Raw genomic sequence first — 20,071 nt, forward strand, 5'->3', positions numbered from 1 at the left:
AGGACAAAAAGAGTTGTCAGAAGTGGGATTCGAACCCACTTCGGGAGAACCCGACTGCGACCTGAACGCAGCGCCTTAGACCGCTCGGCCATCCTGACTGCTGGTAGCCTGTACACACCTGTATGAAGTATATCAGCGAGAGTCCTATGTATTGGTTTATACACGGAAAATGCATTCCACCCACATTGAAAATATGGTCCTAAATCCAGTTTAGACCCTACCAAGGGCGGAAAAGGTGCATATGTAGATTCCAACTTTGTGCCATGCATCCATAAATACAAACTAGAAGACTCAGGTAATCCCATTTTGGACAGAGGAGCGTCTTCTCACTAAAAGTAAGTGTGCAACTAAATAGAAACGATTCCAACTTTGTGCCATGCATCCATAAATACAAACTAGAAATTTCAGTTCATACCCAAGCTAATTCTGACGACACGGGATGCTGATGACTTTCCTTGATTGACAAAACAATACCAAACAGGTGACAGTTGAAGAGGACAAAAAGAGTTGTGAGAAGTGGGATTCGAACCCACGCCGGGAGAACCCGACTGCGACCTGAACGCAGCGCCTTAGACCGCTCGGCCATCCTGACTGCTGGTAGCCTGTACACACCTGTATGAAGTATATCAGCGAGAGTCCTATGTATTGGTTTATACACGGAAAATGCATTCCACCCACATTGAAAATATGGTCCTAAATCCAGTTTAGACCCTACCAAGGGCGGAAAAGGTGCATATGTAGATTCCAACTTTGTGCCATGCATCCATAAATACAAACTAGAAGACTCAGGTAATCCCATTTTGGACAGAGGAGCGTCTTCTCACTAAAAGTAAGTGTGCAACTAAATAGAAACGATTCCAACTTTGTGCCATGCATCCATAAATACAAACTAGAAATTTCAGTTCATACCCAAGCTAATTCTGACGACACGGGATGCTGATGACTTTCCTTGATTGACAAAACAATACCAAACAGGTGACAGTTGAAGAGGACAAAAAGAGTTGTGAGAAGTGGGATTCGAACCCACGCCGGGAGAACCCGACTGCGACCTGAACGCAGCGCCTTAGATGGCTCGGCCATCCTGACTGCTGGTAGCCTGTACACACCTGTATGAAGTATATCAGCGAGAGTCCTATGTATTGGTTTGTACACGGAAAATGCATTCCACCCACATTGAAAATATGGTCCTAAATCCAGTTTAGACCCTACCAAGGGCGGAAAAGGTGCATATGTAGATTCCAACTTTGTGCCATGCATCCATAAATACAAACTAGAAGACTCAGGTAGTCCCATTTTGGACAGAGGAGCGTCTTCTCACTAAAAGTAAGTGTGCAACTAAACAGAAACGATTCCAACTTTGTGCCATGCATCCATAAATGCAAACTAGAAATTTCAGTTCATACCCTAGCTAATTCTGACGACACGGGATGCTGATGACTTTCCTTGATTGACAAAACAATACCAAACAGGTGACAGTTGAAGAGGACAAAAAGAGTTGTCAGAAGTGGGATTCGAACCCACTTCGGGAGAACCCGACTGCGACCTGAACGCAGCGCCTTAGACCGCTCGGCCATCCTGACTGCTGGTAGCCTGTACACACCTGTATAAAGTATATCAGCGAGAGTCCTATGTATTGGTTTGGACACGGAAAATGCATTCCACCCACATTGAAAATATGGTCCTAAATCCAGTTTAGACCCTACCAAGGGCGGAAAAGGTGCATATGTAGACTTCAAGGAATGTATTGTGAAACGTTTAATGTATTTACGTCGCCGTCAAGTGAATGTACTGGACTTACGATGTGGCAGGAAGAAAGGTGGGGATATGGCGTGAGCCCCAGCGTGCTTTGCTGGGTGTCAGATGCGGTCAGACTGTTGTGTCTTGTGCACGAGCATTTACTGACTTGATTGTTATTACCTGCATTTATCGTGACAGCACATGTGACGGGGGTATAGCTCAGTGGTAGAGCATTCGACTGCAGATCGAGAGGTCCCCGGTTCGATCCCGGGTGCCCCCTCTATATGTTTTTTTTCGCTGAATCACTCATCAGTGAAGGAACAAGGAAGTCACACGAATCATACCAGACTCAGGCAATCCCATTTTGGACAGAGGAGTGTCTTCTTACTAGAAGAAGTGTGCAACTAAACCGAAACGATTCCAACTTTGTGCCATGCATCCATAAATACAAACTAGAAGACTCAGGTAATCCCATTTTGGACAGAGGAGCGTCTTCTCACTAAAAGTAAGTGTGCAACTAAATAGAAACGATTCCAACTTTGTGCCATGCATCCATAAATACAAACTAGAAATTTCAGTTCATACCCAAGCTAATTCTGACGACACGGGATGCTGATGACTTTCCTTGATTGACAAAACAATACCAAACAGGTGACAGTTGAAGAGGACAAAAAGAGTTGTGAGAAGTGGGATTCGAACCCACGCCGGGAGAACCCGACTGCGACCTGAACGCAGCGCCTTAGACCGCTCGGCCATCCTGACTGCTGGTAGCCTGTACACACCTGTATGAAGTATATCAGCGAGAGTCCTATGTATTGGTTTGTACACGGAAAATGCATTCCACCCACATTGAAAATATGGTCCTAAATCCAGTTTAGACCCTACCAAGGGCGGAAAAGGTGCATATGTAGATTCCAACTTTGTGCCATGCATCCATAAATACAAACTAGAAGACTCAGGTAGTCCCATTTTGGACAGAGGAGCGTCTTCTCACTAAAAGTAAGTGTGCAACTAAACAGAAACGATCCCAACTTTGTGCCATGCATCCATAAATGCAAACTAGAAATTTCAGTTCATACCCAAGCTAATTCTGACGACACGGGATGCTGATGACTTTCCTTGATTGACAAAACAATACCAAACAGGTGACAGTTGAAGAGGACAAAAAGAGTTGTCAGAAGTGGGATTCGAACCCACGCCGGGAGAACCCGACTGCGACCTGAACGCAGCGCCTTAGACCGCTCGGCCATCCTGACTGCTGGTAGCCTGTACACACCTGTATAAAGTATATCAGCGAGAGTCCTATGTATTGGTTTGGACACGGAAAATGCATTCCACCCACATTGAAAATATGGTCCTAAATCCAGTTTAGACCCTACCAAGGGCGGAAAAGGTGCATATGTAGACTTCAAGGAATGTATTGTGAAACGTTTAATGTATTTACGTCGCCGTCAAGTGAATGTACTGGACTTACGATGTGGCAGGAAGAAAGGTGGGGATATGGCGTGAGCCCCAGCATGCTTTGCTGGGTGTCAGATGCGGTCAGACTGTTATGTCTTGTGCACGAGCATTTACTGACTTGATTGTTATTACCTGCATTTATCTTGACAGCACATGTGACGGGGGTATAGCTCAGTGGTAGAGCATTCGACTGCAGATCGAGAGGTCCCCGGTTCGATCCCGGGTGCCCCCTCTATATGTTGTTTCTCGCTGAATCAGTCATCAGTGAAGGAACAAGGAAGTCACACGAATCATACCAGACTCAGGCAATCCCATTTTGGACAGAGGAGTGTCTTCTTACTAGAAGAAGTGTGCAACTAAACCGAAACGATTCCAACTTTGTGCCATGCATCCATAAATACAAACTAGAAGACTCAGGTAATCCCATTTTGGACAGAGGAGCGTCTTCTCACTAAAAGTAAGTGTGCAACTAAACAGAAACGATTCCAACTTTGTGCCATGCATCCATAAATGCAAACTAGAAATTTCAGTTCATACCCAAGCTAATTCTGACGGCACGGGATGCTGGTGACTTTCTTTGATTGACAAAACAATACCAAACAGGTGACAGTTGAAGAGGACAAAAAGAGTTGTCAGAAGTGGGATTCGAACCCACGCCGGGAGAACCCGACTGCGACCTGAACGCAGCGCCTTAGACCGCTCGGCCATCCTGACTGCTGGTAGCCTGTACACACCTGTATAAAGTATATCAGCGAGAGTCCTATGTATTGGTTTGTACACGGAAAATGCATTCCACCCACATTGAAAATATGGTCCTAAATCCAGTTTAGACCCTACCAAGGGCGGAAAAGGTGCATATGTAGACTTCAAGGAATGTATTGTGAAACGTTTAATGTATTTACGTCGCCGTCAAGTGAATGTACTGGACTTACGATGTGGCAGGAAGAAAGGTGGGGATATGGCGTGAGCCCCAGCGTGCTTTGCTGGGTGTCAGATGCGGTCAGACTGTTATGTCTTGTGCACGAGCATTTACTGACTTGATTGTTATTACCTGCATTTATCGTGACAGCACATGTGACGGGGGTATAGCTCAGTGGTAGAGCATTCGACTGCAGATCGAGAGGTCCCCCGGTTCGATCCCGGGTGCCCCCTCTATATGTTTTTTTTCGCTGAATCAGTCATCAGTGAAGGAACAAGGAAGTCACACGAATCATACCAGACTCAGGCAATCCCATTTTGGACAGAGGAGTGTCTTCTTACTAGAAGAAGTGTGCAACTAAACCGAAACGATTCCAACTTTGTGCCATGCATCCATAAATACAAACTAGAAGACTCAGGTAATCCCATTTTGGACAGAGGAGCGTCTTCTCACTAAAAGTAAGTGTGCAACTAAATAGAAACGATTCCAACTTTGTGCCATGCATCCATAAATACAAACTAGAAATTTCAGTTCATACCCAAGCTAATTCTGACGACACGGGATGCTGATGACTTTCCTTGATTGACAAAACAATACCAAACAGGTGACAGTTGAAGAGGACAAAAAGAGTTGTCAGAAGTGGGATTCGAACCCACGCCGGGAGAACCCGACTGCGACCTGAACGCAGCGCCTTAGACCGCTCGGCCATCCTGACTGCTGGTAGCCTGTACACACCTGTATAAAGTATATCAGCGAGAGTCCTATGTATTGGTTTGGACACGGAAAATGCATTCCACCCACATTGAAAATATGGTCCTAAATCCAGTTTAGACCCTACCAAGGGCGGAAAAAGTGCATATGTAGACTTCAAGGCATGTATTGTGAAACGTTTAATGTATTTAAGTCGCCGTCAAGTGAATGTACTGGACCTACGATGTGGCAGGAAGAAAGGTGGGCATATGGCGTGAGCCCCAGCATGCTTTGCTGGGTGTCAGATGCGGTCAGACTGTTATGTCTTGTGCACGAGCATTTACTGACTTGATTGTTATTACCTGCATTTATCGTGACAGCACATGTGACGGGGGTATAGCTCAGTGGTAGAGCATTCGACTGCAGATCGAGAGGTCCCCGGTTCGATCCCGGGTGCCCCGTCTATATGTTGTTTCTCGCTGAATCAGTCATCAGTGAAGGAACAAGGAAGTCACACGAATCATACCAGACTCAGGCAATACCATTTTGGACAGAGGAGTGTCTTCTTACTAGAAGAAGTGTGCAACTAAACCGAAACGATTCCAACTTTGTGCCATGCATCCATAAATACAAACTAGAAGACTCAGGTAATCCCATTTTGGACAGAGGAGCGTCTTCTCACTAAAAGTAAGTGTGCAACTAAACAGAAACGATTCCAACTTTGTGCCATGCATCCATAAATGCAAACTAGAAATTTCAGTTCATACCCAAGCTAATTCTGACGACACGGGATGCTGGTGACTTTCTTTGATTGACAAAACAATACCAAACAATTGACAGTTGAAGAGGACAAAAAGAGTTGTGAGAAGTGGGATTCGAACCCACGCCGGGAGAACCCGACTGCGACCTGAACGCAGTGCCTTAGACCGCTCGGCCATCCTGACTGCTGGTAGCCTGTACACACCTGTATGAAGTATATCAGCGAGAGTCCTATGTATTGGTTTGGACACTTAAAATGCATTCCACCCACATTGAAAATATGGTCCTAAATCCAGTTTAGACCCTACCAAGGGCGGAAAAGGTGCATATGTAGACTTCAAGGAATGTATTGTGAAACGTTTAATGTATTTACGTCGCCGTCAAGTGAATGTACTGGACTTACGATGTGGCAGGAAGAAAGGTGTGGATATGGCGTGAGCCCCAGCGTGCTTTGCTGGGTGTCAGATGCGGTCAGACTGTTATGTCTTGTGCACGAGCATTTACTGACTTGATTGTTATTACCTGCATTTATCGTGACAGCACATGTGACGGGGGTATAGCTCAGTGGTAGAGCATTCGACTGCAGATCGAGAGGTCCCCCGGTTCGATCCCGGGTGCCCCCTCTATATGTTTTTTTTCGCTGAATCAGTCATCAGTGAAGGAACAAGGAAGTCACACGAATCATACCAGACTCAGGCAATCCCATTTTGGTGAGAGGAGTGTCTTCTTACTAGAAGAAGTGTGCAACTAAACCGAAACGATTCCAACTTTGTGCCATGCATCCATAAATACAAACTAGAAGACTCAGGTAATCCCATTTTGGACAGAGGAGCGTCTTCTCACTAAAAGTAAGTGTGCAACTAAATAGAAACGATTCCAACTTTGTGCCATGCATCCATAAATACAAATTAGAAATTTCAGTTCATACCCAAGCTAATTCTGACGACACGGGATGCTGATGACTTTCCTTGATTGACAAAACAACACCAAACAGGTGACAGTTGAAGAGGACAAAAAGAGTTGTCAGAAGTGGGATTCGAACCCACGCCGGGAGAACCCGACTACGACCTGAACGCAGCGCCTTAGACCGCTCGGCCATCCTGACTGCTGGTAGCCTGTACACACCTGTATAAAGTATATCAGCGAGAGTCCTATGTATTGGTTTGGACACGGAAAATGCATTCCACCCACATTGAAAATATGGTCCTAAATCCAGTTTAGACCCTACCAAGGGCGGAAAAGGTGCATATGTAGACTTCAAGGCATGTATTGTGAAACGTTTAATGTATTTAAGTCGCCGTCAAGTGAATGTACTGGACTTACGATGTGGCAGGAAGAAAGGTGGGGATATGGCGTGAGCCCCAGCGTGCTTTGCTGGGTGTCAGATGCGGTCAGACTGTTATGTCTTGTGCACGAGCATTTACTGACTTGATTGTTATTACCTGCATTTATCGTGACAGCACATGTGACGGGGGTATAGCTCAGTGGTAGAGCATTCGACTGCAGATCGAGAGGTCCCCCGGTTCGATCCCGGGTGCCCCCTCTATATGTTTTTTTTCGCTGAATCAGTCATCAGTGAAGGAACAAGGAAGTCACACGAATCATACCAGACTCAGGCAATCCCATTTTGGACAGAGGAGTGTCTTCTTACTAGAAGAAGTGTGCAACTAAACCGAAACGATTCCAACTTTGTGCCATGCATCCATAAATACAAACTAGAAGACTCAGGTAATCCCATTTTGGACAGAGGAGCGTCTTCTCACTAAAAGTAAGTGTGCAACTAAATAGAAACGATTCCAACTTTGTGCCATGCATCCATAAATACAAACTAGAAATTTCAGTTCATACCCAAGCTAATTCTGACGACACGGGATGCTGATGACTTTCTTTGATTGACAAAACAATACCAAACAGGTGACAGTTGAAGAGGACAAAAAGAGTTGTCAGAAGTGGGATTCGAACCCACGCCGGGAGAACCCGACTGCGACCTGAACGCAGCGCCTTAGACCGCTCGGCCATCCTGACTGCTGGTAGCCTGTACACACCTGTATAAAGTATATCAGCGAGAGTCCTATGTATTGGTTTGGACACGGAAAATGCATTCCACCCACATTGAAAATATGGTCCTAAATCCAGTTTAGACCCTACCAAGGGCGGAAAAGGTGCATATGTAGACTTCAAGGAATGTATTGTGAAACGTTTAATGTATTTACGTCGCCGTCAAGTGAATGTACTGGACTTACGATGTGGCAGGAAGAAAGGTGGGGATATGGCGTGAGCCCCAGCGTGCTTTGCTGGGTGTCAGATGCGGTCAGACTGTTATGTCTTGTGCACGAGCATTTACTGAATTGATTGTTATTACCTGCATTTATCGTGACAGCACATGTGACGGGGGTATAGCTCAGTGGTAGAGCATTCGACTGCAGATCGAGAGGTCCCCCGGTTCGATCCCGGGTGCCCCCTCTATATGTTTTTTTTCGCTGAATCAGTCATCAGTGAAGGAACAAGGAAGTCACACGAATCATACCAGACTCAGGCAATCCCATTTTGGTGAGAGGAGTGTCTTCTTACTAGAAGAAGTGTGCAACTAAACCGAAACGATTCCAACTTTGTGCCATGCATCCATAAATACAAACTAGAAGACTCAGGTAATCCCATTTTGGACAGAGGAGCGTCTTCTCACTAAAAGTAAGTGTGCAACTAAATAGAAACGATTCCAACTTTGTGCCATGCATCCATAAATACAAATTAGAAATTTCAGTTCATACCCAAGCTAATTCTGACGACACGGGATGCTGATGACTTTCCTTGATTGACAAAACAACACCAAACAGGTGACAGTTGAAGAGGACAAAAAGAGTTGTCAGAAGTGGGATTCGAACCCACGCCGGGAGAACCCGACTGCGACCTGAACGCAGCGCCTTAGACCGCTCGGCCATCCTGACTGCTGGTAGCCTGTACACACCTGTATAAAGTATATCAGCGAGAGTCCTATGTATTGGTTTGGACACGGAAAATGCATTCCACCCACATTGAAAATATGGTCCTAAATCCAGTTTAGACCCTACCAAGGGCGGAAAAGGTGCATATGTAGACTTCAAGGAATGTATTGTGAAACGTTTAATGTATTTACGTCGCCGTCAAGTGAATGTACTGGACTTACGATGTGGCAGGAAGAAAGGTGGGGATATGGCGTGAGCCCCAGCGTGCTTTGCTGGGTGTCAGATGCGGTCAGACTGTTATGTCTTGTGCACGAGCATTTACTGAATTGATTGTTATTACCTGCATTTATCGTGACAGCACATGTGACGGGGGTATAGCTCAGTGGTAGAGCATTCGACTGCAGATCGAGAGGTCCCCCGGTTCGATCCCGGGTGCCCCCTCTATATGTTTTTTTTCGCTGAATCAGTCATCAGTGAAGGAACAAGGAAGTCACACGAATCATACCAGACTCAGGCAATCCCATTTTGGACAGAGGAGTGTCTTCTTACTAGAAGAAGTGTGCAACTAAACCGAAACGATTCCAACTTTGTGCCATGCATCCATAAATACAAACTAGAAGACTCAGGTAATCCCATTTTGGACAGAGGAGCGTCTTCTCACTAAAAGTAAGTGTGCAACTAAATAGAAACGATTCCAACTTTGTGCCATGCATCCATAAATACAAACTAGAAATTTCAGTTCATACCCAAGCTAATTCTGACGACACGGGATGCTGATGACTTTCCTTGATTGACAAAACAATACCAAACAGGTGACAGTTGAAGAGGACAAAAAGAGTTGTCAGAAGTGGGATTCGAACCCACGCCGGGAGAACCCGACTGCGACCTGAACGCAGCGCCTTAGACCGCTCGGCCATCCTGACTGCTGGTAGCCTGTACACACCTGTATAAAGTATATCAGCGAGAGTCCTATGTATTGGTTTGGACACGGAAAATGCATTCCACCCACATTGAAAATATGGTCCTAAATCCAGTTTAGACCCTACCAAGGGCGGAAAAGGTGCATATGTAGACTTCAAGGCATGTATTGTGAAACGTTTAATGTATTTAAGTCGCCGTCAAGTGAATGTACTGGACTTACGATGTGGCAGGAAGAAAGGTGGGGATATGGCGTGAGCCCCAGCGTGCTTTGCTGGGTGTCAGATGCGGTCAGACTGTTATGTCTTGTGCACGAGCATTTACTGACTTGATTGTTATTACCTGCATTTATCGTGACAGCACATGTGACGGGGGTATAGCTCAGTGGTAGAGCATTCGACTGCAGATCGAGAGGTCCCCCGGTTCGATCCCGGGTGCCCCCTCTATATGTTTTTTTTCGCTGAATCAGTCATCAGTGAAGGAACAAGGAAGTCACACGAATCATACCAGACTCAGGCAATCCCATTTTGGACAGAGGAGTGTCTTCTTACTAGAAGAAGTGTGCAACTAAACCGAAACGATTCCAACTTTGTGCCATGCATCCATAAATACAAACTAGAAGACTCAGGTAATCCCATTTTGGACAGAGGAGCGTCTTCTCACTAAAAGTAAGTGTGCAACTAAATAGAAACGATTCCAACTTTGTGCCATGCATCCATAAACACAAACTAGAAATTTCAGTTCATACCCAAGCTAATTCTGACGACACGGGATGCTGATGACTTTCTTTGATTGACAAAACAATACCAAACAGGTGACAGTTGAAGAGGACAAAAAGAGTTGTCAGAAGTGGGATTCGAACCCACGCCGGGAGAACCCGACTGCGACCTGAACGCAGCGCCTTAGACCGCTCGGCCATCCTGACTGCTGGTAGCCTGTACACACCTGTATAAAGTATATCAGCGAGAGTCCTATGTATTGGTTTGGACACGGAAAATGCATTCCACCCACATTGAAAATATGGTCCTAAATCCAGTTTAGACCCTACCAAGGGCGGAAAAGGTGCATATGTAGACTTCAAGGAATGTATTGTGAAACGTTTAATGTATTTACGTCGCCGTCAAGTGAATGTACTGGACTTACGATGTGGCAGGAAGAAAGGTGGGGATATGGCGTGAGCCCCAGCGTGCTTTGCTGGGTGTCAGATGCGGTCAGACTGTTATGTCTTGTGCACGAGCATTTACTGAATTGATTGTTATTACCTGCATTTATCGTGACAGCACATGTGACGGGGGTATAGCTCAGTGGTAGAGCATTCGACTGCAGATCGAGAGGTCCCCCGGTTCGATCCCGGGTGCCCCCTCTATATGTTTTTTTTCGCTGAATCAGTCATCAGTGAAGGAACAAGGAAGTCACACGAATCATACCAGACTCAGGCAATCCCATTTTGGTGAGAGGAGTGTCTTCTTACTAGAAGAAGTGTGCAACTAAACCGAAACGATTCCAACTTTGTGCCATGCATCCATAAATACAAACTAGAAGACTCAGGTAATCCCATTTTGGACAGAGGAGCGTCTTCTCACTAAAAGTAAGTGTGCAACTAAACAGAAACGATTCCAACTTTGTGCCATGCATCCATAAATACAAACTAGAAATTTCAGTTCATACCCAAGCTAATTCTGACGACACGGGATGCTGATGACTTTCCTTGATTGACAAAACAATACCAAACAGGTGACAGTTGAAGAGGACAAAAAGAGTTGTCAGAAGTGGGATTCGAACCCACGCCGGGAGAACCCGACTGCGACCTGAACGCAGCGCCTTAGACCGCTCGGCCATCCTGACTGCTGGTAGCCTGTACACACCTGTATAAAGTATATCAGCGAGAGTCCTATGTATTGGTTTGGACACGGAAAATGCATTCCACCCACATTGAAAATATGGTCCTAAATCCAGTTTAGACCCTACCAAGGGCGGAAAAAGTGCATATGTAGACTTCAAGGCATGTATTGTGAAACGTTCAATGTATTTAAGTCGCCGTCAAGTGAATGTACTGGACTTACGATGTGGCAGGAAGAAAGGTGGGCATATGGCGTGAGCCCCAGCATGCTTTGCTGGGTGTCAGATGCGGTCAGACTGTTATGTCTTGTGCACGAGCATTTACTGACTTGATTGTTATTACCTGCATTTATCCTGACAGCACATGTGACGGGGGTATAGCTCAGTGGTAGAGCATTCGACTGCAGATCGAGAGGTCCCCGGTTCGATCCCGGGTGCCCCCTCTATATGTTTTTTTTCGCTGAATCAGTCATCAGTGAAGGAACAAGGAAGTCACACGAATCATACCAGACTCAGGCAATCCCATTTTGGACAGAGGAGTGTCTTCTTACTAGAAGAAGTGTGCAACTAAACCGAAACGATTCCAACTTTGTGCCATGCATCCATAAATACAAACTAGAAGACTCAGGTAATCCCATTTTGGACAGAGGAGCGTCTTCTCACTAAAAGTAAGTGTGCAACTAAATAGAAACGATTCCAACTTTGTGCCATGTATCCATAAATACAAACTAGAAATTTCAGTTCATACCCAAGCTAATTCTGAGGACACGGGATGCTGATGACTTTCTTTGATTGACAAAACAATACCAAACAGGTGACAGTTGAAGAGGACAAAAAGAGTTGTCAGAAGTGGGATTCGAACCCACGCCGGGAGAACCCGACTGCGACCTGAACGCAGCGCCTTAGACCGCTCGGCCATCCTGACTGCTGGTAGCCTGTACACACCTGTATAAAGTATATCAGCGAGAGTCCTATGTATTGGTTTGGACACGGAAAATGCATTCCACCCACATTGAAAATATGGTCCTAAATCCAGTTTAGACCCTACCAAGGGCGGAAAAGGTGCGTATGCAGACTTCAAGGAATGTATTGTGAAACGTTTAATGTATTTACGTCGCCGTCAAGTGAATGTACTGGACTTACGATGTGGCAGGAAGAAAGGTGGGGATATGGCGTGAGCCCCAGCATGCTTTGCTGGGTGTCAGATGCGGTCAGACTGTTATGTCTTGTGCACGAGCATTTACTGACTTGATTGTTATTACCTGCATTTATCCTGACAGCACATGTGACGGGGGTATAGCTCAGTGGTAGAGCATTCGACTGCAGATCGAGAGGTCCCCGGTTCGATCCCGGGTGCCCCCTCTATATGTTGTTTTTCGCTGAATCAGTCATCAGTGAAGGAACAAGGAAGTCACACGAATCATACCAGACTCAGGCAATCCCATTTTGGACAGAGGAGTGTCTTCTTACTAGAAGAAGTGTGCAACTAAACCGAAACGATTCCAACTTTGTGCCATGCATCCATAAATACAAACTAGAAGACTCAGGTAATCCCATTTTGGACAGAGGAGCGTCTTCTCACTGAAAGTAAGTGTGCAACTAAATAGAAACGATTCCAACTTTGTGCCATGCATCCATAAATACAAACTAGAAATTTCAGTTCATACCCAAGCTAATTCTGACGACACGGGATGCTGATGACTTTCCTTGATTGACAAAACAATACCAAACAGGTGACAGTTGAAGAGGACAAAAAGAGTTGTCAGAAGTGGGATTCGAACCCACGCCGGGAGAACCCGACTGCGACCTGAACGCAGCGCCGTAGACCGCTCGGCCATCCTGACTGCTGGTAGCCTGTACACACCTGTATGAAGTATATCAGCGAGAGTCCTATGTATTGGTTTGGACACGGAAAATGCATTCCACCCACATTGAAAATATGGTCCTAAATCCAGTTTAGACCCTACCAAGGGCGGAGAAGGTGCATATGTAGACTTCAAGGAATGTATTGTGAAACGTTTAATGTATTTACGTCGCCGTCAAGTGAATGCACTGGACTTACGATGTGGCAGGAAGAAAGGTGGGGATATGGCGTGAGCCCCAGCATGCTTTGCTGGGTGTCAGATGCGGTCAGACTGTTATGTATTGTGCACGAGCATTTACTGACTTGATTGTTATTACCTGCATTTATCCTGACAGCACATGTGACGGGGGTATAGCTCAGTGGTAGAGCATTCGACTGCAGATCGAGAGGTCCCCGGTTCGATCCCGGGTGCCCCCTCTATATGTTGTTTTTCGCTGAATCAGTCATCAGTGAAGGAACAAGGAAGTCACACGAATCATACCAGACTCAGGCAATCCTATTTTGGACAGAGGAGTGTCTTCTTACTAGAAGAAGTGTGCAACTAAACCGAAACGATTCCAACTTTGTGCCATGCATCCATAAATACAAACTAGAAGACTCAGGTAATCCCATTTTGGACAGAGGAGCGTCTTCTCACTAAAAGTAAGTGTGCAACTAAACAGAAACGATTCCAACTTTGTGCCATGCATCCATAAATGCAAACTAGAAATTTCAGTTCATACCCAACCTAATTCTGACGGCACGGGATGCTGGTGACTTTCTTTGATTGACAAAACAATACCAAACAGGTGACAGTTGAAGAGGACAAAAAGAGTTGTCAGAAGTGGGATTCGAACCCACGCCGGGAGAACCCGACTGCGACCTGAACGCAGCGCCTTAGACCGCTCGGCCATCCTGACTGCTGGTAGCCTGTACACACCTGTATAAAGTATATCAGCGAGAGTCCTATGTATTGGTTTGGACACGGAAAATGCATTCCACCCACATTGAAAATATGGTCCTAAATCCAGTTTAGACCCTACCAAGGGCGGAAAAGGTGCATATGTAGACTTCAAGGAATGTATTGTGAAACGTTTAATGTATTTACGTCGCCGTCAAGTGAATGTACTGGACCTACGATGTGGCAGGAAGAAAGGTGGGGATATGGCGTGAGCCCCAGCGTGCTTTGCTGGGTGTCAGATGCGGTCAGACTGTTATGTCTTGTGCACGAGCATTTACTGAATTGATTGTTATTACCTGCATTTATCCTGACAGCACATGTGACGGGGGTATAGCTCAGTGGTAGAGCATTCGACTGCAGATCGAGAGGTCCCCCGGTTCGATCCCGGGTGCCCGCTCTATATGTTTTTTTTCGCTGAATCAGTCATCAGTGAAGGAACAAGGAAGTCACACGAATCATACCAGACTCAGGCAATCCCATTTTGGACAGAGGAGTGTCTTCTTACTAGAAGAAGTGTGCAACTAAACCGAAACGATTCCAACTTTGTGCCATGCATCCATAAATACAAACTAGAAGACTCAGGTAATCCCATTTTGGACAGAGGAGCGTCTTCTCACTAAAAGTAAGTGTGCAACTAAACAGAAACGATTCCAACTTTGTGCCATGCATCCATAAATACAAACTAGAAATTTCAGTTCATACCCAAGCTAATTCTGACGACACGGGATGCTGATGACTTTCCTTGATTGACAAAACAATACCAAACAGGTGACAGTTGAAGAGGACAAAAAGAGTTGTCAGAAGTGGGATTCGAACCCACGCCGGGAGAACCCGACTGCGACCTGAACGCAGCGCCGTAGACCGCTCGGCCATCCTGACTGCTGGTAGCCTGTACACACCTGTATGAAGTATATCAGCGAGAGTCCTATGTATTGGTTTGGACACGGAAAATGCATTCCACCCACATTGAAAATATGGTCCTAAATCCAGTTTAGACCCTACCAAGGGCGGAAAAGGTGCATATGTAGACTTCAAGGAATGTATTGTGAAACGTTTAATGTATTTACGTCGCCGTCAAGTGAATGCACTGGACTTACGATGTGGCAGGAAGAAAGGTGGGGATATGGCGTGAGCCCCAGCATGCTTTGCTGGGTGTCAGATGCGGTCAGACTGTTATGTCTTGTGCACGAGCATTTACTGACTTGATTGTTATTACCTGCATTTATCGTGACAGCACATGTGACGGGGGTATAGCTCAGTGGTAGAGCATTCGACTGCAGATCGAGAGGTCCCCGGTTCGATCCCGGGTGCCCCCTCTATATGTTGTTTTTCGCTGAATCAGTCATCAGTGAAGGAACAAGGAAGTCACACGAATCATACCAGACTCAGGCAATCCTATTTTGGACAGAGGAGTGTCTTCTTACTAGAAGAAGTGTGCAACTAAACCGAAACGATTCCAACTTTGTGCCATGCATCCATAAATACAAACTAGAAGACTCAGGTAATCCCATTTTGGACAGAGGAGCGTCTTCTCACTAAAAGTAAGTGTGCAACTAAACAGAAACGATTCCAACTTTGTGCCATGCATCCATAAATGCAAACTAGAAATTTCAGTTCATACCCAACCTAATTCTGACGGCACGGGATGCTGGTGACTTTCTTTGATTGACAAAACAATACCAAACAGGTGACAGTTGAAGAGGACAAAAAGAGTTGTCAGAAGTGGGATTCGAACCCACGCCGGGAGAACCCGACTGCGACCTGAACGCAGCGCCTTAGACCGCTCGGCCATCCTGACTGCTGGTAGCCTGTACACACCTGTATAAAGTATATCAGCGAGAGTCCTATGTATTGGTTTGGACACGGAAAATGCATTCCACCCACATTGAAAATATGGTCCTAAATCCAGTTTAGACCCTACCAAGGGCGGAAAAGGTGCATATGTAGACTTCAAGGAATGTATTGTGAAACGTTTAATGTATTTACGTCGCCGTCAAGTGAATGTACTGGACCTACGATGTGGCAGGAAGAAAGGTGGGGATATGGCGTGAGCCCCAGCGTGCTTTGCTGGGTGTCAGATGCGGTCAGACTGTTATGTCTTGTGCACGAGCATTTACTGAATTGATTGTTATTACCTGCATTTATCGTGACAGCACATGTGACGGGGGTATAGCTCAGTGGTAGAGCATTCGACTGCAGATCGAGAGGTCCCCCGGTTCGATCCCGGGTGCCCGCTCTATATGTTTTTTTTCGCTGAATCAGTCATCAGTGAAGGAACAAGGAAGTCACACGAATCATACCAGACTCAGGCAATCCCATTTTGGACAGAGGAGTGTCTTCTTACTAGAAGAAGTGTGCAACTAAACCGAAACGATTCCAACTTTGTGCCATGCATCCATAAATACAAACTAGAAGACTCAGGTAATCCCATTTTGGACAGAGGAGCGTCTTCTCACTAAAAGTAAGTGTGCAACTAAACAGAAACGATTCCAACTTTGTGCCATGCATCCATAAATACAAACTAGAAATTTCAGTTCATACCCAAGCTAATTCTGACGACACGGGATGCTGATGACTTTCCTTGATTGACAAAACAATACCAAACAGGTGACAGTTGAAGAGGACAAAAAGAGTTGTCAGAAGTGGGATTCGAACCCACGCCGGGAGAACCCAACTGCGACCTGAACGCAGCGCCTTAGACCGCTCGGCCATCCTGACTGCTGGTAGCCTGTACAGACCTGAATAAAGTAAATCAGCGAGAGTCCTATGTATTGGTTTGGACACGGAAAATGCATTCCACCCACATTGAAAATATGGTCCTAAATCCAGTTTAGACCCTACCAAGGGCGGAAAAGGTGGGTATGCAGACTTCAAGGAATGTATTGTGAAACGTTTAAGGTATTTACGTCGCCGTCAAGTGAATGTACTGGACTTACGATGTGGCAGGAAGAAAGGTGGGGATATGGCGTGAGCCCCAGCATGCTTTGCTGGGTGTCAGATGCGGTCAGACTGTTATGTCTTGTGCACGAGCATTTACTGACTTGATTGTTATTACCTGCATTTATCCTGACAGCACATGTGACGGGGGTATAGCTCAGTGGTAGAGCATTCGACTGCAGATCGAGAGGTCCCCGGTTCGATCCCGGGTGCCCCCTCTATATGTTTTTTTTCGCTGAATCAGTCATCGGTGAAGGAACAAGGAAGTCACACGAATCATACCAGACTCAGGCAATCCCATTTTGGACAGAGGAGTGTCTTCTTACTAGAAGAAGTGTGCAACTAAACCGAAACGATTCCAACTTTGTGCCATGCATCCATAAATACAAACTAGAAGACTCAGGTAATCCCATTTTGGACAGAGGAGCGTCTTCTCACTGAAAGTAAGTGTGCAACTAAATAGAAACGATTCCAACTTTGTGCCATGCATCCATAAATACAAACTAGAAATTTCAGTTCATACCCAAGCTAATTCTGACGACACGGGATGCTGATGACTTTCCTTGATTGACAAAACAATACCAAACAGGTGACAGTTGAAGAGGACAAAAAGAGTTGTCAGAAGTGGGATTCGAACCCACGCCGGGAGAACCCGACTGCGACCTGAACGCAGCGCCTTAGACCGCTCGGCCATCCTGACTGCTGGTAGCCTGTACACACCTGTATAAAGTATATCAGCGAGAGTCCTATGTATTGGTTTGGACACGGAAAATGCATTCCACCCACATTGAAAATATGGTCCTAAATCCAGTTTAGACCCTACCAAGGGCGGAAAAGGTGCGTATGCAGACTTCAAGGAATGTATTGTGAAACGTTTAATGTATTTACGTCGCCGTCAAGTGAATGTACTGGACTTACGATGTGGCAGGAAGAAAGGTGGGGATATGGCGTGAGCCCCAGCATGCTTTGCTGGGTGTCAGATGCGGTCAGACTGTTATGTCTTGTGCACGAGCATTTACTGACTTGATTGTTATTACCTGCATTTATCCTGACAGCACATGTGACGGGGGTATAGCTCAGTGGTAGAGCATTCGACTGCAGATCGAGAGGTCCCCGGTTCGATCCCGGGTGCCCCCTCTATATGTTGTTTTTCGCTGAATCAGTCATCAGTGAAGGAACAAGGAAGTCACACGAATCATACCAGACTCAGGCAATCCCATTTTGGACAGAGGAGTGTCTTCTTACTAGAAGAAGTGTGCAACTAAACCGAAACGATTCCAACTTTGTGCCATGCATCCATAAATACAAACTAGAAGACTCAGGTAATCCCATTTTGGACAGAGGAGCGTCTTCTCACTGAAAGTAAGTGTGCAACTAAATAGAAACGATTCCAACTTTGTGCCATGCATCCATAAATACAAACTAGAAATTTCAGTTCATACCCAAGCTAATTCTGACGACACGGGATGCTGATGACTTTCCTTGATTGACAAAACAATACCAAACAGGTGACAGTTGAAGAGGACAAAAAGAGTTGTCAGAAGTGGGATTCGAACCCACGCCGGGAGAACCCGACTGCGACCTGAACGCAGCGCCGTAGACCGCTCGGCCATCCTGACTGCTGGTAGCCTGTACACACCTGTATGAAGTATATCAGCGAGAGTCCTATGTATTGGTTTGGACACGGAAAATGCATTCCACCCACATTGAAAATATGGTCCTAAATCCAGTTTAGACCCTACCAAGGGCGGAAAAGGTGCATATGTAGACTTCAAGGAATGTATTGTGAAACGTTTAATGTATTTACGTCGCCGTCAAGTGAATGCACTGGACTTACGATGTGGCAGGAAGAAAGGTGGGGATATGGCGTGAGCCCCAGCATGCTTTGCTGGGTGTCAGATGCGGTCAGACTGTTATGTCTTGTGCACGAGCATTTACTGACTTGATTGTTATTACCTGCATTTATCGTGACAGCACATGTGACGGGGGTATAGCTCAGTGGTAGAGCATTCGACTGCAGATCGAGAGGTCCCCGGTTCGATCCCGGGTGCCCCCTCTATATGTTGTTTTTCGCTGAATCAGTCATCAGTGAAGGAACAAGGAAGTCACACGAATCATACCAGACTCAGGCAATCCTATTTTGGACAGAGGAGTGTCTTCTTACTAGAAGAAGTGTGCAACTAAACCGAAACGATTCCAACTTTGTGCCATGCATCCATAAATACAAACTAGAAGACTCAGGTAATCCCATTTTGGACAGAGGAGCGTCTTCTCACTAAAAGTAAGTGTGCAACTAAACAGAAACGATTCCAACTTTGTGCCATGCATCCATAAATGCAAACTAGAAATTTCAGTTCATACCCAACCTAATTCTGACGGCACGGGATGCTGGTGACTTTCTTTGATTGACAAAACAATACCAAACAGGTGACAGTTGAAGAGGACAAAAAGAGTTGTCAGAAGTGGGATTCGAACCCACGCCGGGAGAACCCGACTGCGACCTGAACGCAGCGCCTTAGACCGCTCGGCCATCCTGACTGCTGGTAGCCTGTACACACCTGTATAAAGTATATCAGCGAGAGTCCTATGTATTGGTTTGGACACGGAAAATGCATTCCACCCACATTGAAAATATGGTCCTAAATCCAGTTTAGACCCTACCAAGGGCGGAAAAGGTGCATATGTAGACTTCAAGGAATGTATTGTGAAACGTTTAATGTATTTACGTCGCCGTCAAGTGAATGTACTGGACCTACGATGTGGCAGGAAGAAAGGTGGGGATATGGCGTGAGCCCCAGCGTGCTTTGCTGGGTGTCAGATGCGGTCAGACTGTTATGTCTTGTGCACGAGCATTTACTGAATTGATTGTTATTACCTGCATTTATCGTGACAGCACATGTGACGGGGGTATAGCTCAGTGGTAGAGCATTCGACTGCAGATCGAGAGGTCCCCCGGTTCGATCCCGGGTGCCCGCTCTATATGTTTTTTTTCGCTGAATCAGTCATCAGTGAAGGAACAAGGAAGTCACACGAATCATACCAGACTCAGGCAATCCCATTTTGGA

At 45.8% G+C, this 20,071-nt stretch overlaps 44 non-coding genes across 44 annotated transcripts; 20 read left to right on the top strand and 24 right to left on the bottom strand.

Moving 5' to 3' along the window:
- Positions 1 to 14: 14 nt before the first annotated feature.
- Trnal-cag (transfer RNA leucine (anticodon CAG)) lies at positions 15 to 98 on the bottom strand. Its single transcript has one exon. It is a non-coding gene; the product is annotated as a tRNA-Leu (tRNA).
- A 410-nt stretch (positions 99 to 508) lies between these two features.
- On the bottom strand, positions 509 to 592 carry Trnal-cag (transfer RNA leucine (anticodon CAG)). Its single transcript has one exon. It is a non-coding gene; the product is annotated as a tRNA-Leu (tRNA).
- A 410-nt stretch (positions 593 to 1,002) lies between these two features.
- On the bottom strand, positions 1,003 to 1,086 carry Trnal-cag (transfer RNA leucine (anticodon CAG)). Its single transcript has one exon. It is a non-coding gene; the product is annotated as a tRNA-Leu (tRNA).
- Positions 1,087 to 1,496: 410 nt separating this feature from the next.
- On the bottom strand, positions 1,497 to 1,580 carry Trnal-cag (transfer RNA leucine (anticodon CAG)). Its single transcript has one exon. It is a non-coding gene; the product is annotated as a tRNA-Leu (tRNA).
- A 365-nt stretch (positions 1,581 to 1,945) lies between these two features.
- Positions 1,946 to 2,017, top strand: Trnac-gca (transfer RNA cysteine (anticodon GCA)). Its single transcript has one exon. It is a non-coding gene; the product is annotated as a tRNA-Cys (tRNA).
- Positions 2,018 to 2,415: 398 nt separating this feature from the next.
- Trnal-cag (transfer RNA leucine (anticodon CAG)) lies at positions 2,416 to 2,499 on the bottom strand. Its single transcript has one exon. It is a non-coding gene; the product is annotated as a tRNA-Leu (tRNA).
- Positions 2,500 to 2,909: 410 nt separating this feature from the next.
- Trnal-cag (transfer RNA leucine (anticodon CAG)) lies at positions 2,910 to 2,993 on the bottom strand. The gene has a single exon. It is a non-coding gene; the product is annotated as a tRNA-Leu (tRNA).
- A 365-nt stretch (positions 2,994 to 3,358) lies between these two features.
- Positions 3,359 to 3,430, top strand: Trnac-gca (transfer RNA cysteine (anticodon GCA)). Its single transcript has one exon. It is a non-coding gene; the product is annotated as a tRNA-Cys (tRNA).
- A 398-nt stretch (positions 3,431 to 3,828) lies between these two features.
- Trnal-cag (transfer RNA leucine (anticodon CAG)) lies at positions 3,829 to 3,912 on the bottom strand. The gene has a single exon. It is a non-coding gene; the product is annotated as a tRNA-Leu (tRNA).
- A 365-nt stretch (positions 3,913 to 4,277) lies between these two features.
- Trnac-gca (transfer RNA cysteine (anticodon GCA)) lies at positions 4,278 to 4,350 on the top strand. The gene has a single exon. It is a non-coding gene; the product is annotated as a tRNA-Cys (tRNA).
- A 398-nt stretch (positions 4,351 to 4,748) lies between these two features.
- On the bottom strand, positions 4,749 to 4,832 carry Trnal-cag (transfer RNA leucine (anticodon CAG)). The gene has a single exon. It is a non-coding gene; the product is annotated as a tRNA-Leu (tRNA).
- A 365-nt stretch (positions 4,833 to 5,197) lies between these two features.
- Trnac-gca (transfer RNA cysteine (anticodon GCA)) lies at positions 5,198 to 5,271 on the top strand. Its single transcript has one exon. It is a non-coding gene; the product is annotated as a tRNA-Cys (tRNA).
- A 396-nt stretch (positions 5,272 to 5,667) lies between these two features.
- Trnal-cag (transfer RNA leucine (anticodon CAG)) lies at positions 5,668 to 5,751 on the bottom strand. Its single transcript has one exon. It is a non-coding gene; the product is annotated as a tRNA-Leu (tRNA).
- A 365-nt stretch (positions 5,752 to 6,116) lies between these two features.
- Trnac-gca (transfer RNA cysteine (anticodon GCA)) lies at positions 6,117 to 6,189 on the top strand. Its single transcript has one exon. It is a non-coding gene; the product is annotated as a tRNA-Cys (tRNA).
- A 398-nt stretch (positions 6,190 to 6,587) lies between these two features.
- Positions 6,588 to 6,671, bottom strand: Trnal-cag (transfer RNA leucine (anticodon CAG)). Its single transcript has one exon. It is a non-coding gene; the product is annotated as a tRNA-Leu (tRNA).
- A 365-nt stretch (positions 6,672 to 7,036) lies between these two features.
- Positions 7,037 to 7,109, top strand: Trnac-gca (transfer RNA cysteine (anticodon GCA)). Its single transcript has one exon. It is a non-coding gene; the product is annotated as a tRNA-Cys (tRNA).
- Positions 7,110 to 7,507: 398 nt separating this feature from the next.
- Positions 7,508 to 7,591, bottom strand: Trnal-cag (transfer RNA leucine (anticodon CAG)). Its single transcript has one exon. It is a non-coding gene; the product is annotated as a tRNA-Leu (tRNA).
- A 365-nt stretch (positions 7,592 to 7,956) lies between these two features.
- Positions 7,957 to 8,029, top strand: Trnac-gca (transfer RNA cysteine (anticodon GCA)). The gene has a single exon. It is a non-coding gene; the product is annotated as a tRNA-Cys (tRNA).
- Positions 8,030 to 8,427: 398 nt separating this feature from the next.
- On the bottom strand, positions 8,428 to 8,511 carry Trnal-cag (transfer RNA leucine (anticodon CAG)). Its single transcript has one exon. It is a non-coding gene; the product is annotated as a tRNA-Leu (tRNA).
- Positions 8,512 to 8,876: 365 nt separating this feature from the next.
- On the top strand, positions 8,877 to 8,949 carry Trnac-gca (transfer RNA cysteine (anticodon GCA)). The gene has a single exon. It is a non-coding gene; the product is annotated as a tRNA-Cys (tRNA).
- Positions 8,950 to 9,347: 398 nt separating this feature from the next.
- Positions 9,348 to 9,431, bottom strand: Trnal-cag (transfer RNA leucine (anticodon CAG)). The gene has a single exon. It is a non-coding gene; the product is annotated as a tRNA-Leu (tRNA).
- A 365-nt stretch (positions 9,432 to 9,796) lies between these two features.
- On the top strand, positions 9,797 to 9,869 carry Trnac-gca (transfer RNA cysteine (anticodon GCA)). Its single transcript has one exon. It is a non-coding gene; the product is annotated as a tRNA-Cys (tRNA).
- Positions 9,870 to 10,267: 398 nt separating this feature from the next.
- On the bottom strand, positions 10,268 to 10,351 carry Trnal-cag (transfer RNA leucine (anticodon CAG)). The gene has a single exon. It is a non-coding gene; the product is annotated as a tRNA-Leu (tRNA).
- A 365-nt stretch (positions 10,352 to 10,716) lies between these two features.
- Trnac-gca (transfer RNA cysteine (anticodon GCA)) lies at positions 10,717 to 10,789 on the top strand. Its single transcript has one exon. It is a non-coding gene; the product is annotated as a tRNA-Cys (tRNA).
- A 398-nt stretch (positions 10,790 to 11,187) lies between these two features.
- On the bottom strand, positions 11,188 to 11,271 carry Trnal-cag (transfer RNA leucine (anticodon CAG)). Its single transcript has one exon. It is a non-coding gene; the product is annotated as a tRNA-Leu (tRNA).
- Positions 11,272 to 11,636: 365 nt separating this feature from the next.
- Trnac-gca (transfer RNA cysteine (anticodon GCA)) lies at positions 11,637 to 11,708 on the top strand. Its single transcript has one exon. It is a non-coding gene; the product is annotated as a tRNA-Cys (tRNA).
- Positions 11,709 to 12,106: 398 nt separating this feature from the next.
- Positions 12,107 to 12,190, bottom strand: Trnal-cag (transfer RNA leucine (anticodon CAG)). Its single transcript has one exon. It is a non-coding gene; the product is annotated as a tRNA-Leu (tRNA).
- A 365-nt stretch (positions 12,191 to 12,555) lies between these two features.
- Trnac-gca (transfer RNA cysteine (anticodon GCA)) lies at positions 12,556 to 12,627 on the top strand. Its single transcript has one exon. It is a non-coding gene; the product is annotated as a tRNA-Cys (tRNA).
- A 398-nt stretch (positions 12,628 to 13,025) lies between these two features.
- On the bottom strand, positions 13,026 to 13,109 carry Trnal-cag (transfer RNA leucine (anticodon CAG)). Its single transcript has one exon. It is a non-coding gene; the product is annotated as a tRNA-Leu (tRNA).
- A 365-nt stretch (positions 13,110 to 13,474) lies between these two features.
- On the top strand, positions 13,475 to 13,546 carry Trnac-gca (transfer RNA cysteine (anticodon GCA)). The gene has a single exon. It is a non-coding gene; the product is annotated as a tRNA-Cys (tRNA).
- Positions 13,547 to 13,944: 398 nt separating this feature from the next.
- On the bottom strand, positions 13,945 to 14,028 carry Trnal-cag (transfer RNA leucine (anticodon CAG)). The gene has a single exon. It is a non-coding gene; the product is annotated as a tRNA-Leu (tRNA).
- A 365-nt stretch (positions 14,029 to 14,393) lies between these two features.
- Trnac-gca (transfer RNA cysteine (anticodon GCA)) lies at positions 14,394 to 14,466 on the top strand. The gene has a single exon. It is a non-coding gene; the product is annotated as a tRNA-Cys (tRNA).
- Positions 14,467 to 14,864: 398 nt separating this feature from the next.
- Trnal-cag (transfer RNA leucine (anticodon CAG)) lies at positions 14,865 to 14,948 on the bottom strand. Its single transcript has one exon. It is a non-coding gene; the product is annotated as a tRNA-Leu (tRNA).
- A 365-nt stretch (positions 14,949 to 15,313) lies between these two features.
- On the top strand, positions 15,314 to 15,385 carry Trnac-gca (transfer RNA cysteine (anticodon GCA)). Its single transcript has one exon. It is a non-coding gene; the product is annotated as a tRNA-Cys (tRNA).
- Positions 15,386 to 15,783: 398 nt separating this feature from the next.
- On the bottom strand, positions 15,784 to 15,867 carry Trnal-cag (transfer RNA leucine (anticodon CAG)). Its single transcript has one exon. It is a non-coding gene; the product is annotated as a tRNA-Leu (tRNA).
- Positions 15,868 to 16,232: 365 nt separating this feature from the next.
- Trnac-gca (transfer RNA cysteine (anticodon GCA)) lies at positions 16,233 to 16,305 on the top strand. The gene has a single exon. It is a non-coding gene; the product is annotated as a tRNA-Cys (tRNA).
- A 398-nt stretch (positions 16,306 to 16,703) lies between these two features.
- Trnal-cag (transfer RNA leucine (anticodon CAG)) lies at positions 16,704 to 16,787 on the bottom strand. The gene has a single exon. It is a non-coding gene; the product is annotated as a tRNA-Leu (tRNA).
- A 365-nt stretch (positions 16,788 to 17,152) lies between these two features.
- Positions 17,153 to 17,224, top strand: Trnac-gca (transfer RNA cysteine (anticodon GCA)). Its single transcript has one exon. It is a non-coding gene; the product is annotated as a tRNA-Cys (tRNA).
- A 398-nt stretch (positions 17,225 to 17,622) lies between these two features.
- Trnal-cag (transfer RNA leucine (anticodon CAG)) lies at positions 17,623 to 17,706 on the bottom strand. Its single transcript has one exon. It is a non-coding gene; the product is annotated as a tRNA-Leu (tRNA).
- A 365-nt stretch (positions 17,707 to 18,071) lies between these two features.
- Positions 18,072 to 18,143, top strand: Trnac-gca (transfer RNA cysteine (anticodon GCA)). Its single transcript has one exon. It is a non-coding gene; the product is annotated as a tRNA-Cys (tRNA).
- Positions 18,144 to 18,541: 398 nt separating this feature from the next.
- Trnal-cag (transfer RNA leucine (anticodon CAG)) lies at positions 18,542 to 18,625 on the bottom strand. Its single transcript has one exon. It is a non-coding gene; the product is annotated as a tRNA-Leu (tRNA).
- Positions 18,626 to 18,990: 365 nt separating this feature from the next.
- On the top strand, positions 18,991 to 19,062 carry Trnac-gca (transfer RNA cysteine (anticodon GCA)). The gene has a single exon. It is a non-coding gene; the product is annotated as a tRNA-Cys (tRNA).
- Positions 19,063 to 19,460: 398 nt separating this feature from the next.
- On the bottom strand, positions 19,461 to 19,544 carry Trnal-cag (transfer RNA leucine (anticodon CAG)). The gene has a single exon. It is a non-coding gene; the product is annotated as a tRNA-Leu (tRNA).
- Positions 19,545 to 19,909: 365 nt separating this feature from the next.
- Trnac-gca (transfer RNA cysteine (anticodon GCA)) lies at positions 19,910 to 19,982 on the top strand. The gene has a single exon. It is a non-coding gene; the product is annotated as a tRNA-Cys (tRNA).
- The last annotated feature ends 89 nt before the right edge of the window (positions 19,983 to 20,071 follow it).

Source organism: Haliotis asinina, chromosome 6, assembly GCF_037392515.1.
Source record: "Haliotis asinina isolate JCU_RB_2024 chromosome 6, JCU_Hal_asi_v2, whole genome shotgun sequence".
NCBI classification, from domain to species: Eukaryota; Metazoa; Mollusca; class Gastropoda; order Lepetellida; family Haliotidae; genus Haliotis; species Haliotis asinina.